This window comes from Nyctereutes procyonoides, unplaced genomic scaffold (genome assembly GCF_905146905.1).
Source record: "Nyctereutes procyonoides isolate TBG_1078 unplaced genomic scaffold, NYPRO_anot_genome, whole genome shotgun sequence".
Lineage (NCBI taxonomy): Eukaryota > Metazoa > Chordata > Mammalia > Carnivora > Canidae > Nyctereutes > Nyctereutes procyonoides.
Genome location: NW_026575043.1, coordinates 34514839 through 34528758, shown reverse-complemented (window position 1 = coordinate 34528758; position 13920 = coordinate 34514839). Strand labels below are relative to the sequence as shown.

Genomic DNA, 13920 nt, shown 5'->3' with positions numbered 1-13920 from the left:
TGAAGTGGCTTCTTAGACATGTCACAGGGGCTCCCACCCATGGACATCCCCAGCCTAGCAGCCAGAACAAGGAGTGAAATGTAGGCCACCAAGATGACTGTATGCTCCTGCAAACTTAGCCCCTGTCTCCCAGGAGCCAGGCACAGACCTGCTGAGGGGAGCAGCCTGACTACTGGGTTTGGCATAGTCCTTGGGTTATGACAGAGACTTTGAGCCCTTCCCTCAGAGAGCCCCGGGGGCCCCGCAGAGCTGCTCCTCTACACCAGGCCTGGGAACAATTTAGGGGCTACTCTGTTTCTTTCCCTATCAGCCCCTCAGGAGACACCTCAGTGGGCTGGGTCCTGGGGTCCCTCTCCATGGAAATACACTGCACTCTAGAATCTAAGCAAGAGGCATCCCCAGCTTGAGAGCGCATTTTTCCCTTCTGGGGAAATTCACCCACCCCACAGCATGAGGAGTATGAGAAACACAAAGTCCACCTTCAGAGAGGGGTTGAAGGGCCACCAAGAGGGGGAGCTGGTAGGTGCAGGCCGGGCCAGTAGGGGACAGTATTGAAGGTGCAGACCTGCAGAGCCTGCCACACTGGCCATGGCAGAAACCTTAGTCCCTAGCTCGGTTCCAAGAGGAGGGCAGGCAAAACAAAACAAGGAATTGCATGGGCGTGTTCTATCTACACAGAGGCACTGGGAGCCAACCTTCTTCTGGAGGCTGAGCACTCCCACGGTCAGTGTTGGGTGATGACCCCTCACCGACACACGCCTCCTGCAGCAGGTAGGGAATCAGAGCTGCCTTTGTGGTCACAGCCATTCATGGTTATATGGCACTGTCTCATGCATTGGAACCTGGCATCTCTGTCCCCACACACTAAATAACAAAGGCACTTTGCCATCATTGTGGCAATACACAGTAGCCACTTCCTTCTACTGATCCTGTGTTTGGCCTAGCCCTGCGCACCATGAGCTCCTGTCCCCCTGAAGTTGTCTTTGCAATCCCTCATCAGCACACCCTTTTCTCCTAATTCACTTCCTAATGGGGCCCTGGCAATCTCAGTTAAGAATCACTCATCTCGGGGATCCCTGGGTGGTTCAGCAGTTTAGTGCCTGCCTTTGGCCCAGGGCGTGATCCTGGAGTCCCAGGATCGAGTCCCACATTGGGCTCCCTGTGTGGGGCCTGCTTCTCCCTCTGCCTGTGTCTCTGCCTCTTTGTGTGTCTCTCATGAATAAATAAATAAAATCTTAAAAAAAAAAAAGAATCGCTCATCTCTGCAACGATAACACAAAGGAAAAGGAGAAAAGAAACATGGAAAAACAAATGGCAACATTTCTTGGAAGTGAACAAAAATTGTCACCAAGGATTTTTTGCTATAATTGAACAAAACAAAACCTCATGAAGCAATTACCTCTATAAAACAAAAACCTAAAGTAGCAAAACACAGAGGAGGAAAGCTGAACTCACAGAGCACAGGAGACAAGAGGAAGGCAGAACTCAGAGAACTGGAGGGGAATGGGAAATGACAGAAGGAGACTGGAATAAGACAGTAAGAGCAGTAATGATAAAAAGCAAGCAAAGTGAAAGGGAAACAGTTACAATGGACTGGAGAGAAAATAGCAGACGTGGAAGATAGCGGTGCTCTAACACCAGTGATATCGAAAATAAATTTTAATTTCTAGATAATTAAAGCCTTATGCTCCAGATCCAAAGACAAGACATAGGATGTCAGTGTTAAGATAGACCTTAGGAAAATCACTGGAATTAACAGCTAAAAAACCCGTTTTGGCAGTCAGGCAAAAAGATCATGTCAATTGTGAGGTAAGGTTTAGGCTGTCCTCAAAATGTTCCATGGCCACCTCTGTGCCAGCAGATATGGAGGCTATGAAGGGAGGCATGGTCCAAGAATTTTATATCCAGTCAAACTGCTGCTCAAGTATAAAAACAATAGACAAGCATTTTTGAACATGTAAGAACTTAAAGAATATGCTCCCGTAAGCTCTTCTTGAAGGACTGGAAGATTAACTCTGGTCTCATAAGAGATAACAAGAGAACTTTAGCAGATGACCTGGCAAAGCAAGGAATCTACTTACCAGTAGGATTAGATCTAAAACAATACGTGGACTATGGCTATAGAACCGGTTATGTAACTAACCGAAATATGGGAGGATAGTGAGAGAGATGTGATGTCTGTTAAATTCACTGATTTGCTCACCTTTTGTCATTTGGGGCCTACGATACAATAGTCAACCTCATACTTGTGAGATTATTTGACAACCCACTGTAAGTAATGACTAAACCATTACTTCTTTCCCCACTGCTGACACTAGATGCCATGTTTTCCTAGTATTTGCCCTTTTATTTCTCCACAAAAATATACTCAACAGATTTAAAATTAGATTCTGAAGTTAAATCCAAATCTGTGCTATGTGTAAGAGAGACCCCAAAAGAATGATTGGCAAAGATATACCAGGAGAGTGCAGACAAGAGAAATGGGGATCCAATGTCAGTAATAGGAAACACTGAATTTAGAGAAAAAAGCATGAAGATAGACTATGTACCATATTTATCAATGATAAAGGGTACAATTCACAATGAAGAGCTATGACTATTTTAGAGATAAATAGGCATATTATTCATGAAGCAAGAACAATAGAAATGTGGCTATAGCTATAATGGTATAACTGAGACCAGACCAGTCCTCATGCTATTAAACTTATCAAGCTGGACAAAATATATCAAGCAACCATGTCCAGGTCATGGACAATAGGTGGGGAGGGGCAGCTGATGACGTGAGCCCCCCCAAACAACACTCTAGCAGCAATCTGCCCAGGGAAACGTCCCCACTACGGAATCTACATGGTGCACAGAGGCCATGTGAAGCTGAGAGGCAGAGATCGGAGTGTGGGGGCAGTTAGAGCAGCTCAGTCTGTGGGGTGAGCCAGCAGCATGGAAGCAACTGGGAGATGGACTGAAGGCCGTGTCTGGGCTCCCGATCAGTCCTTGTGTGAGAGCTGGGCTGTGTATACTCCAGACACCACATGAGGTTTACCAGACAGTGACTACAGCAGGGTTAAATCGAACAGGAGATCAATAGTGATCGTGGGTCCAGTCAGCCTGAGACAAACGTTGCCTGACAACTCAGGACCAGCTAAGATCCCACAATGGTCTTGCTTTGGGAATAAGGAGCAAACCTTCAGGTAGGGTCTACTCTGGACCGACTGTAACAATGCCAGGGACGGAGCTCTGCACAGTCTGAAGGAGAGGCAGAGGAGCCTGGGAAAGACCCTGGGTTTTCCACATATCTGCTCCAACAGAGAATCAACCCAAGACTACCCAAGCTCAAGGTGAACAGCCAGTAACTGAACTGCCTGCAAGAACAAAAGCAAATATTCTTCAGAGCAAAAGATTAGAATTCTTCGTCTCTATCATGTATCACTTACAATGTTGAGCACACAAACAAAAATGTATTAGACATGCAAAGATGCAGGAATATATGACCCCCAGTCCACTGGGAAAAAAAGTAAATAGAAACTGGCCCAGAATGGCACAGATGTTGAACATATCAGACAAAGACTTTAAAGCAGCTATTTAAATATGTTCCAAAAAAATGAAAGAAAACGCATTCAAATAATTATAAGGAACAATTGCCCTGATGAGTGAACAGACAGGAATTATTAGCAGAAAAAAAATGGAGATTATAAAAAAGAATCAACCCAGAACAGCTAACATACTATGTTAAAGGAGAAGAACAAAGTCGGAGGCCTGACACTACCTGACTTCGGGACTTCCTATAAAGCTACAGTGGTCAAGACAGTGTGGTATTGATGAAAGAAGAGACAGATCAAAGAAACAGAATAGAGAGCCCAGAGATAGACCCACATAAATAGAGTCAACTCATCTTTGACAAAGGAGCAAAGGAAACATAATGAAGGAAAAGAGACTCTTTTTAACAAGCAGTGCTGGAAAAACTGGACATCCACGTGCAAAAATATGAATCTAGACAAAGACCTCACGCCTCTAATTCACAAAAAATAACTCAGAATGGATCACAGACCTGAATATAAAACGCAACATTATAAAAATCATAAAAGGTAACATAAGACAGAAATCTAGATGACCTTGGGCTTTGCAATGACATTTCAGATACACCCCCAAAGGCACAATCCATGAAAGAAAGGATTGATAAGCTGAGCTTCACTAAAATTAGGACTTTCTGCTCTGTGAAAGACACTGGCAAGAGAATGAGAAGGCAAGTGACAGAACAAGAGAAAATATTTGCAGAAGACACACCTGATAAAGGACTATTATCCAAAACATGCAATAAAACTCAACAATAAGAAAACAAACGACCTGATGAAAAAATGGGGGAAAGTGTGTAACACACACCTCATCAAAGATCACAGCAAGTAAGCATGTGAGAAGGGCCTCTGTCACACGTTACCGGGGAAATGAAGATTAGAAAAATGACCAGGATAACCCTGTATGTCAACTATACTTCAATAACAATAACCAAGAAAAAAATAGTCAGATACCCACTACACATTTGTCAGAATGGCCAAAATCCAGAACACTGACAACACCAAGTGCTGGCAAGGACATAGAGCCACAGGAACCCACATTCACTGCTGGCGGGAATGCAAAACACTATTGTCACTTTGGAAGACAGCTTGGTGGTGTCTTAACAAAACTAAATGTACTCTCACCATGTGATCTAGAAATTGCATGCTTTATATTGACCCAAAGGAGCCGAAACTTTATATCCATATAAAAACTGTAGGGTGGCCTGGGTGGCTCAGTCAGTGCTCAGTCAGTTAAGCATCTGACTCTTGATTTCAGCTCGGGTCATGACTTCAGGATCATGAAATTGAGCCCTGAGTCAAGCCCTATGCTGGGTGTGGAACCTGCTTAAGATTCTCTCTTCTCCCTCTCCCCCTTACCCCCAAATATTGCACATCAGTTTTATTCAGCTTTATTCATAATTGCCAAGACTTGGGAAGAACCAAGATGTCCTTTAAAGGGTGAATATCGGATAAATACACTGTGGTGCATCCAGACAACAGAATATTATTTAGTGCCAAAAAGAAATGAGCCATCAAACTATAAAAGACACAGAGGAACCTTAAATGCATATCACTCACTGAAAGGAGCCATTCTGAAAGGTGACATACTGTATGATTCCAGCCATATGATGTTCTGGAAAAGGCAAAACCAAACCATAGAGAGAGAAAAACAATCAGTGGTTGTCAGGGGTCAGTGGGGGAGGAAGAATCACTGGGCAGAGCACAGAGGATTTTTAGGGCAGTGAAGACACTGCATGTGATACTATAAAGGTGGACACATGTCATTATATGTTTGTCCAAACCCACAGAATGCACACCGCCAAGAGTGAACTCACGGTGAACTGTAGACTCTGGGTAATAGTGTGTCAGTGTACACCTGCCTGTTGTACCAGTTGTCCCACTCTGCTGGGCCACTGATAATGTGGGAGGCTGTGCATGCGTGGGGGTGGAGGGCAAGGGACATGTGGGATATGTGTGTACCTCCCTCTCAATTTTGCTGTGAATCTAAAACTGTTCTAAAAACCAGTGTTTTATGAAAAAAAAAAAAAAAAAGAACCGCAATAGAAAATGTATAACTGAGCAGCTCAATAACTAAAATGAGGGACGCCTGGGAAGCTCAGCAGTTGAGCATCTGCCTTTGGCTCGGGACATGATCCTGGGGTTCTGGGATCCTCCCCACATGGAGCCTGCTTCTCCCTCTGCCTGTGTCTCTGCCTCTCTCTATGTGTCTCTCATGAATAAATAAAATATTTTTTAAAAAAGCAACTGAAATGAAAAGCTTGTAGGACAGGCATAATGGCAGATTTTAATCATTAAAAAAAGTCAGTAAACCAGAGGACATATCAATAGACATTATTCAACCTGAAGAAGAAAGAGGAAAATGGCTGAAGAAAACTGAACAAAGCCTCAGGGACTATGGAATGATATCCAACTGTCTAACTCATGGAAGTTCCAGGAAAGTCAATGTACTAAAAACCACAGATGAACAAATGCTTGAAAGCCACATGGAGGGTCTGGGAATAATGATAAGTCACGATGAATTCTTACTAGAAACTATGGACACTAGATGACAGTGGAACACCTTTAAAGTGCATGAAGAAAAATGAAACCACCATCCCTAGACACTCGAGGCAGAATTCTTTTTTTAAAAAGAAGGTGAAATAGTCATTGTTCATAAACAGAAGCTGGAGAATCTTTTGCCAGGAGAACTACACTTCAAGACATGCTACAGGGTGTTCTTCCGGATAAAGGGAAATAAAACCAGACAGAAACCCAGAACTACACAAAGAGCACCAGAAATGGTAACAGATGGGTGAACAGAAACTTCAGTTGACCCTTGAACAACACGTAGGTTAGGGGTGCTGACTCCCCGTGCAGTTGAAAATCCATGTATCACTTTTGACTCCCCCAAAACTACCAGTGGCCTACTGTTGACTGTTAACTGATAACATGAACAGTCAATTAACACATATTTTGTATGTTATATGTATTATATATTGAATATTCTAACTAAAGAATTATATATTGCATACTCTCACTAAACTAAGCTGGAGGAAAAATATTAATAAAATCTTAAGGAAGAGAAAACACATTTATAATACTATACTTATATACTTATAATTCTGTACTTATAGAAAAAAAATCTGGGGGCGCCTGGGTGTCTGGTCCTCAACCTCAGCTCAGGTCTTGATCTCAGGTTTATGAGTTCAAGCCCCACACTTGGGCTCCCCACTGGACATGGAACCTACTGGGGAAAAAAAAGTCTGCATATAAGTGGACCTGCATGGTTGAAACCCAATGTTCAAGGGTCAACTGTATTATGCTTTTTTATTTCCTGTAAGTTTTTAGAAATAACTGATGATTTAATGCAAAACCAGTAACATTGTAAAGTGGAATTTATAAGGCGTATAGAAGTAGAATGTGTAACAGCAGCAGGAGAAAGGGTGGGAGGGTGGTATATGGGATCATTCTAGCATGTGGTGATGACACCAGTCAGGGGAGCAACACTGGCTGGGTAGAGGTGGGTACGTCAATGATGTGTACCGTGAGCTGCAAGTAGCCACTCAGAAGAAAATGATAAGAACTATATCAAAGAAACCAAGAAGAGAAATAAAATGGAAAACTAAGAAATGGATATTTGATTAACACACAAGGAGGCAGGAAAGGAGTAAAACAGGGCCAAAAACAGAGGTGATGGGTGGAAAACAAATATCAAGATAGCAGACTTCATGCCACACACATCAATAACTATGTTAAGTACAAACAGGCTAAATGCTCCAATTAGAAGGCAAAGATTGTCAGAAAGGATTAAAAAGCAAGACTACAAAAAGATGCTTTTTAAACATAAAGAGATGGACAGGGGATCCCTGGGTGGCTCAGCGGTTTAGCACCTGCCTCTGGCCCAGGGGTGTGGTCCTGGAGTCCTAGGACCGAGTCCCACATCAGGCTCCCTGCATGGAGCCTGCTTCTCCCTCTGCCTGTGTCTCTGCCTCTCTCTCTCTCTCTCTCTCTCTGTGTGTGTGTATCTCTCATGAATAAATAAATGAAATTTTTTAAATAAAATAAAATAAAATAGAATAAAGAGAAGGACATAGGTTGAAAATAAGGGAGACATGACTCAAAAAGAGGAAACCCAAGAAAGCTGCTCCTGCTGCATTAGTGTCAGACCAGCTGACCCCAAGACAAGGATGTGTTATACCTGGAACTAACCACTCATTGTGTGTCAACCGCACTTCAATTAAAAAAAGCAAATTATGGGGCACCTGTGTGGCTCAGCAGTCGGGCGTCTGCCTTTGGCTCAGGGCGTGATCCTGGAGTCCCAGGATCGAGTCCCACATCGGGCTCCCTGCATGGAGCCTACTTCTCCCTCTGCCTGTGTCTCTGCCCTCTTTCTGTGTGTCTCTCATGAACTAATAAATAAATTCTTTAAAGAAAAGTAAATTGCTACAATTAAAACAGAAAAGACGTGACAAGAGGTTCAGAAGGATATTTCATGATGACCACTCAGCAGGATGCGGTAACCATCTTAAATGTGCGTAGGGACAGTGCTTCAAAATTCATGAACCCAAAGACAGAAAGGGGGAAATAGGCACATTCATGACCACCCTCAAAGATTCAAAGACCTTACTCTGTAACTGGCAGAAAACTGGATGAAAATATCAGCAGGAAGATCCAAACACTACCAACCACCTCGGCCGGGGTCGCGCTGATGGAACACTCCACCCAACAACTGCAGAACACACGTCTTCACCAAGATGTAACGTAGCATGTGCTGGGCCAAACACAAGCCTCAATAAATATCTAAATGCTGACATTGTGCAGGTTCCTTCACTGACAGCAGAATTAAGCTGGATTAAAGATATCCACAAAATCAACAAATATTTGATAATTAAGTAATCTACTTCTGAGGAACAACTGGATCAAAGAAGAAATCCTAAGGGAAATAGAAAGTATTATGAACTGAATAAAAATGAAGACACCAAAATCAAAACTAGTGAGATAGACCCACAAAGGCTAGAGAGTTGCCTGGGAACTGACCCTCCCCCGCCCCCCTGCAGCTTCACAGCCCAGTGGAGGGCCCGAGCAAACCCACACAAGCACCCAGAACTACGGGCACCGTCAACATGCAGATTCACACTCAGAGGCCCCCACTAAACGTTCCCTAGCGGGCGGCCTTCCCAACTTCTGAAAGAAGAAGAGTGTTTGAAGAATAAGAATGCCCAGACAACATTTATGGTACAAAGGAGCAGCGACAAGATGCTGGTATGCAAAACCAGCTCTGTGAGAGAGATACCTATATCTAAAGAAAAGTTGAAAGCAGAAGATTAAAAAAAAAAAAAAGCTGTAAAAGAAATAGTAAAGTCAGAAGAAATATTGCATGAACCCTATTAGCAGTTGGCAAAATTAGCTTTTAGGTGAAAATCTTTTTCAGAGATAAACAGAGTCACTAAAGTATAAAAGTTCAGTCCCTGGGAAGATTCTAAACTCGTATGTTCCTAAGCCAGCTTCGAAATGCAGGACACACAGGATGCAGGCACAGTTGCCAAGACGTGCCTCAGCACCAGGGTCTCCCTGGCCCTTCCAGAGGCACTCGGTCACATGCACAGCACAGGGACTGCACGGCTGCCAGGGCTGCCCGAGTGTGTGCAGGTACAGCGTGCATCCAGCAACGAGAAGCACTTCCCTCTCACACACATGTGGAATACTTATGTCAACTGGACTGGCCTCCACATTTCAAAGAGCTGATATCATTCAGACCTTATTCTCCGACCACAACGGCATGAAGTTAGAAATTGAAAAATAAAAAATAACTGGGGAGAAAAAAAAAATCAAACATTTGGGAACATAAAAACACTGATTGGCTCAGCAGTCAGAGAACAAATAAAACTCAGGTCGTCCCCCCTCCCCCCCCCCAAGAATGAAGATGCTGACATCTCCCAACCTGGGCCAACTAGAGAGTTGCAGACAGGCCTCCGCTGCCTCTGGGGGACAGATGGCAGAGGACAAGCGGGCTCCATACCCAGTTCAAGTCCGAGCAACAGACCAAGCCCAGAGGACACAGGAGGAAGGAAGGGAAGATTAGAGCAGAAATGATGAAACAGAAAGGGATTTTTTTTCCTTCTTTTTCTTTTTCTTTTTTCCTTTCAAACCATAAGCGATAGATATACGATAGAGAACGCAGAAAAAGGCTTTTAAAGATCAACAAAGGTAAGACTGATCACAGATAAAACCAGGGCAGTTCTGTAAATACAGCAGAGTCTACGCAGTCATTTCTGTAAATACAGCAGAGTCTACACAGTCATTTCAAACAATTACAAAAGGGCAGTGTGAAAATACCTTGAAGGTTTTTATGCCCATAGACAAATTTTTTGAAAAAGGCAACTTACCCCCCCCCCCAAAAAAAATCAAGAAACCTAATAAATCAGTCCAAGAAGAAAATCAAGCCTGCCTTGCAGGAAAAAGAATGCCTGCTCCAGTGGGAAAGAATGACCTATGGCCACTCACAAAACAGACCCCTGCCAACTTATGCAGAGATCGGGAGAGGAGGGGATGCCTGCCTCAGTTCTGGAGCTCCTGATACCCCAACACCATCAACAGTGGGGTAACCGGGGAGGGGGTGCAATTTAGTTTACGGAGACACAGACAGACGACCCTGAACAACTCCTACTGGCCCCATCACATGGGCATGGACATGCTCTGTAGCGCGTTATTTTAGGACTATATGGTTGTTTTGATATTATAAAAGCCAAATAATGCAATTCATTAACTGATTTAAGAAAAGCCATGAGTCTGACAGCTCAACGCCTATTCACAATCCAAATTCTTTCCCCACTAGGAGTAGAAGGAGGATCTAATACGATGAGAACCTACCAAAACCTGGCAGCAAACTCGGCCCTTTGTCCCACCCGTAGCACGCCCAGAATGCCCGCTACAGTCCCTGCCTCCACTCGGCATGGCCTGGGTTCCTGGCCGGTGCAATCAGCACTTGGGCAGCCCCGCAGCGACCTGTCCAGGCACCTCCACGCCCACCCCACATCTCACAGTCAGGGACCCCCTCCCACTCTTCCAGGGCTCTATTCAGTGCCTGGCTCTACCGATTTGTGGACCACGATGTCCAGGCCACCAGGGGCACCTGCTGGAGCTGGAGGACTGGAGCCGGGGCCACCGTGCAGATGTGAGAAGGCAAATCCCACGTGTGCCTGTGTGTGAGGGTGTGCATCTGCCCGAAGCCCTCTCCACGCTCATGGACCCGAACAGGGCTGCTGGGAATGAGGACTGATGATCATCACCAACGCTCATCCTTTTCTCTTCTGTGGACTTTGTCCCAAGCCAGGGGTAGCCAGGGGGACCTCTGGGTTCCGAGTCCTGGACTCTCCGGAACCCACATGGGGCCCTGCTTCAGGGTCACCTCCTTCATATTCCATCTTTGTTGTGAATTTGTTAATAGAAAAGGGCTGCTTTCAAGTCCGCTCTCTGCTGATGATCACCGAGAACCCAAGGCAAGTGGAAGAAGAATTTGAATTTCCATAGAGGCCCCTGAACCATGGTCCTCACACATTGCAAGTTGGGTCCAGGGCAGAGAATGCCTTCCACGCCAGTGTTGCCACCTGGGAGGGGCTAAGGTGCCCTGTGCTGCCCATGGGGGCAGGAGTGACTCTGGTCCTGGAGCAGAGGCACAAAGTGGCCTCCCCTGGGAGGAATGAAGAGAAGCAGCAGCAGAAGCCTTGATGGCGACCTAATCCTGAGGAGGAGGAGGAGAAGAACAGCAAAGAGAAGGAGGAGGGTCCAACAGGGTCTGTTCATGGTGATGGCGGCTGGAGCCTTGCTGGTTCTCTGCATTACAGAGCATGTCCGTGCCCATGTGGTGGGGTCAGTAGGAGTTGTTCAGGGCCATCTGTCTGTGTCTCTGTAAACTAAATTGCATCCCCGGTTACCCCGCTCTTGATGGTGTTGGGGTATCAGGAGCTCCAGAACTGAGGCAGGCATCCCCTCCTCTCCCGATCTCTGCATACGCTGGCAGGGGTCTGTTTTGTGAGTGGCCATAGGTCACTCTATCCCTCTGGGCGGGCATTTTCTCTGCAAGGCAGGCTTGCTCGTTCCTGAGAGGCACCGGATTGTATCTACAGTTTGCTTGGTCTCAGGGCCCTGTAGTCTCCTGCCTACCTGTCCCACAGGTCCTGCTACTGACACTTTAGAGGGCAGGGCTGGGGAGAAAGAGGGCCGTGGACACACAGCAGGACAAGGGGATGCCTGGCCAACCAGCATTGGGTGCAGTTCGGGGGAGTGTGGTTGGTCCGATTCCCGGCCCAGGCTGGCTGGGGTGGGGGCCTCAATATTACTTAAAGGCCTAAAAATACTGCTGGCTGTAAATCAGCCCCTGCTTCAAGGCCATGGGCCCTGCCCAAGTGTGGGAGGAAGGAGCAGGTCTGCACACCACCTGTGTCTACGACAGCCAAGGCCCAATCCCCTAGAGGCTGGAGGGAAAGCCACCTCTGGAAGGCAGGCGAGTGGCCCAGCCATCACCACGTGCCCCCGAGGCCACGGCATCCTGATGAGTGTGGCCAAAGTCTCCCGGTCACTGCCATGGCGCCTGGCCTCACCCATTCTGGATGAGGACCCTCTGGGAAGGATCCCTGGCCACTAGTGGCTCTCACAGCACATGACCTCAGGTGCCAGGAATGTGCACGCGGCGCGGCCGCCATCTGGTTCCCATTACCCACGCTCTGCTGCGGGAAACCTCATCTGCGTCTCTGCTCCCAGCGCCCGCCCGGGAGAGATTGATTTGGGCTCATTAGAGACTCCAGCAGCAGGCTGCGAGGTGAGGCACATCTGTGCCCACGTGGCTCGAGGGCCAGGGCGGGCGGCCGCATCAGTGGGCCAGTGCGGTGCACTGAGGGCCTCGGGGTAAGGATGCCCGTGGAGGCCCGTGGATGCCGGCCCCTGACGCTTCCTCCCCGGAGGCCTGTGCGCCACCACCTGAGAATCTCCAGGGCCTCTGAGGCCAGCTCTGAACCGGATGTGCCCTCGTCTCCGGGCAACGCAGCCATTCTCAGGGGCCGTGCCCAGTGGCAGGAGCACCGTCCTCCTGCTTTGATGTGCACTGCTGAGCCTGGCCCCTTGCCTGGCGCAACACCGTCCCGTAACTACCACATCCAGTCCACAATGCCTGGCTCCCCTTCTGCTTTAACTTTCAAATTCATTAATAATCCCCTGTGCTTTAACTTTTCAGTTCATCACTACAGTAAAAGTTCATCTCTGGACTGGAACATGCCTCATAAATTTAAGTCTTAAGTTCCAGCAGCTGTTTCCCAAACAAGCCAGCAGACACCAGGCAGATCTGGACCAGGCTGGCCAGAGGGGACCCTTTCAGGGGTTCTGGGGATACTGCCAATGGGGTGGGGTTCTCAGGGAAGCCACCTGAGTCTTCAGCCTTTACAAGGTCAGGCTGATTCAAGCCACAGTGGGGTGGGGCACTGGACCCCGCAGTGGGAAGCTGGGGGCCCTGCCTGGTCCCCAGCAGGATGGAGGAGCAGGAAGGAGGGGAGCAAGAGAGAACGCCAAGGCCCACCTGGCTGGGCTCGGCACTCAGCGAGGACGTAAAGACCCAGCACTAGACTGGCTGTGCCTCCGTCTTAAAGATGACAGCCATCATGATGACAGTCACCCCATCACCTCTAAGGTCCACCGTTCCAAGGCCTTGGGACCCTTCCTCCGGGGTGGAGGCATGAGAAGCTCTGCCCTGCCACAGCTGGGCCTGGCTCCATTTGGACGTCTGTCTAACCCCCTTCCCGTGGGGAACAACAGAAGGACAGAGGACGGATGGGTAGTTGGCTTTACTGCAAGTCAGCCATGTACTGGCACGAGCTGATCTGCTGGGAAGGAGCAATGCTAGGGAAGCATGAATGTGCACCGTGTACCCAAACATCACATGTGACTGCTCCTTCCCCCCTCTGGCTGGCTGGCTGCTCCCCACCCTCAGGTCACTGAGATACTGGCAGCCTCACACCAGGACAGCCGGCAGTTGGACCCCGGCTGCTGCTCGCCACTTGTGCCGGTTTTCACCTCCATTCTCGGACAGGATCATTCTCTGTCGGATGCTGGCCCCAACTCCAGCTTCCACATGAAGGGGCCCCTTGCAGGTCTCACTGCGCCTGAGCTGTGTCCATCCCTGGGCCTCTATGTGCGTCACTGTTCTCTCCAGCACCTCCTGCCTCGCTCCGACTCAGCTTCCATCCAAGGGGAAACTGCCCAGGACTCCTCACCCACCATGTGAAACGCCTGCCCCAGCTGTCCTCATTTTGTCCCTCTTACGAGATGACCGAGTGGTGATGCTGCATCCCTGCTAGGCACCGCAGTGTGCCCTGATTTT

General features: G+C 47.5%; 1 protein-coding gene across 4 annotated transcripts in view; it reads right to left on the bottom strand.

The window, feature by feature from the left end:
* GNB1L (G protein subunit beta 1 like) overlaps positions 1 to 13920 on the bottom strand; it is a 59354-nt gene that overhangs the window by 608 nt on the left and 44826 nt on the right. The window lies entirely within an intron of this gene.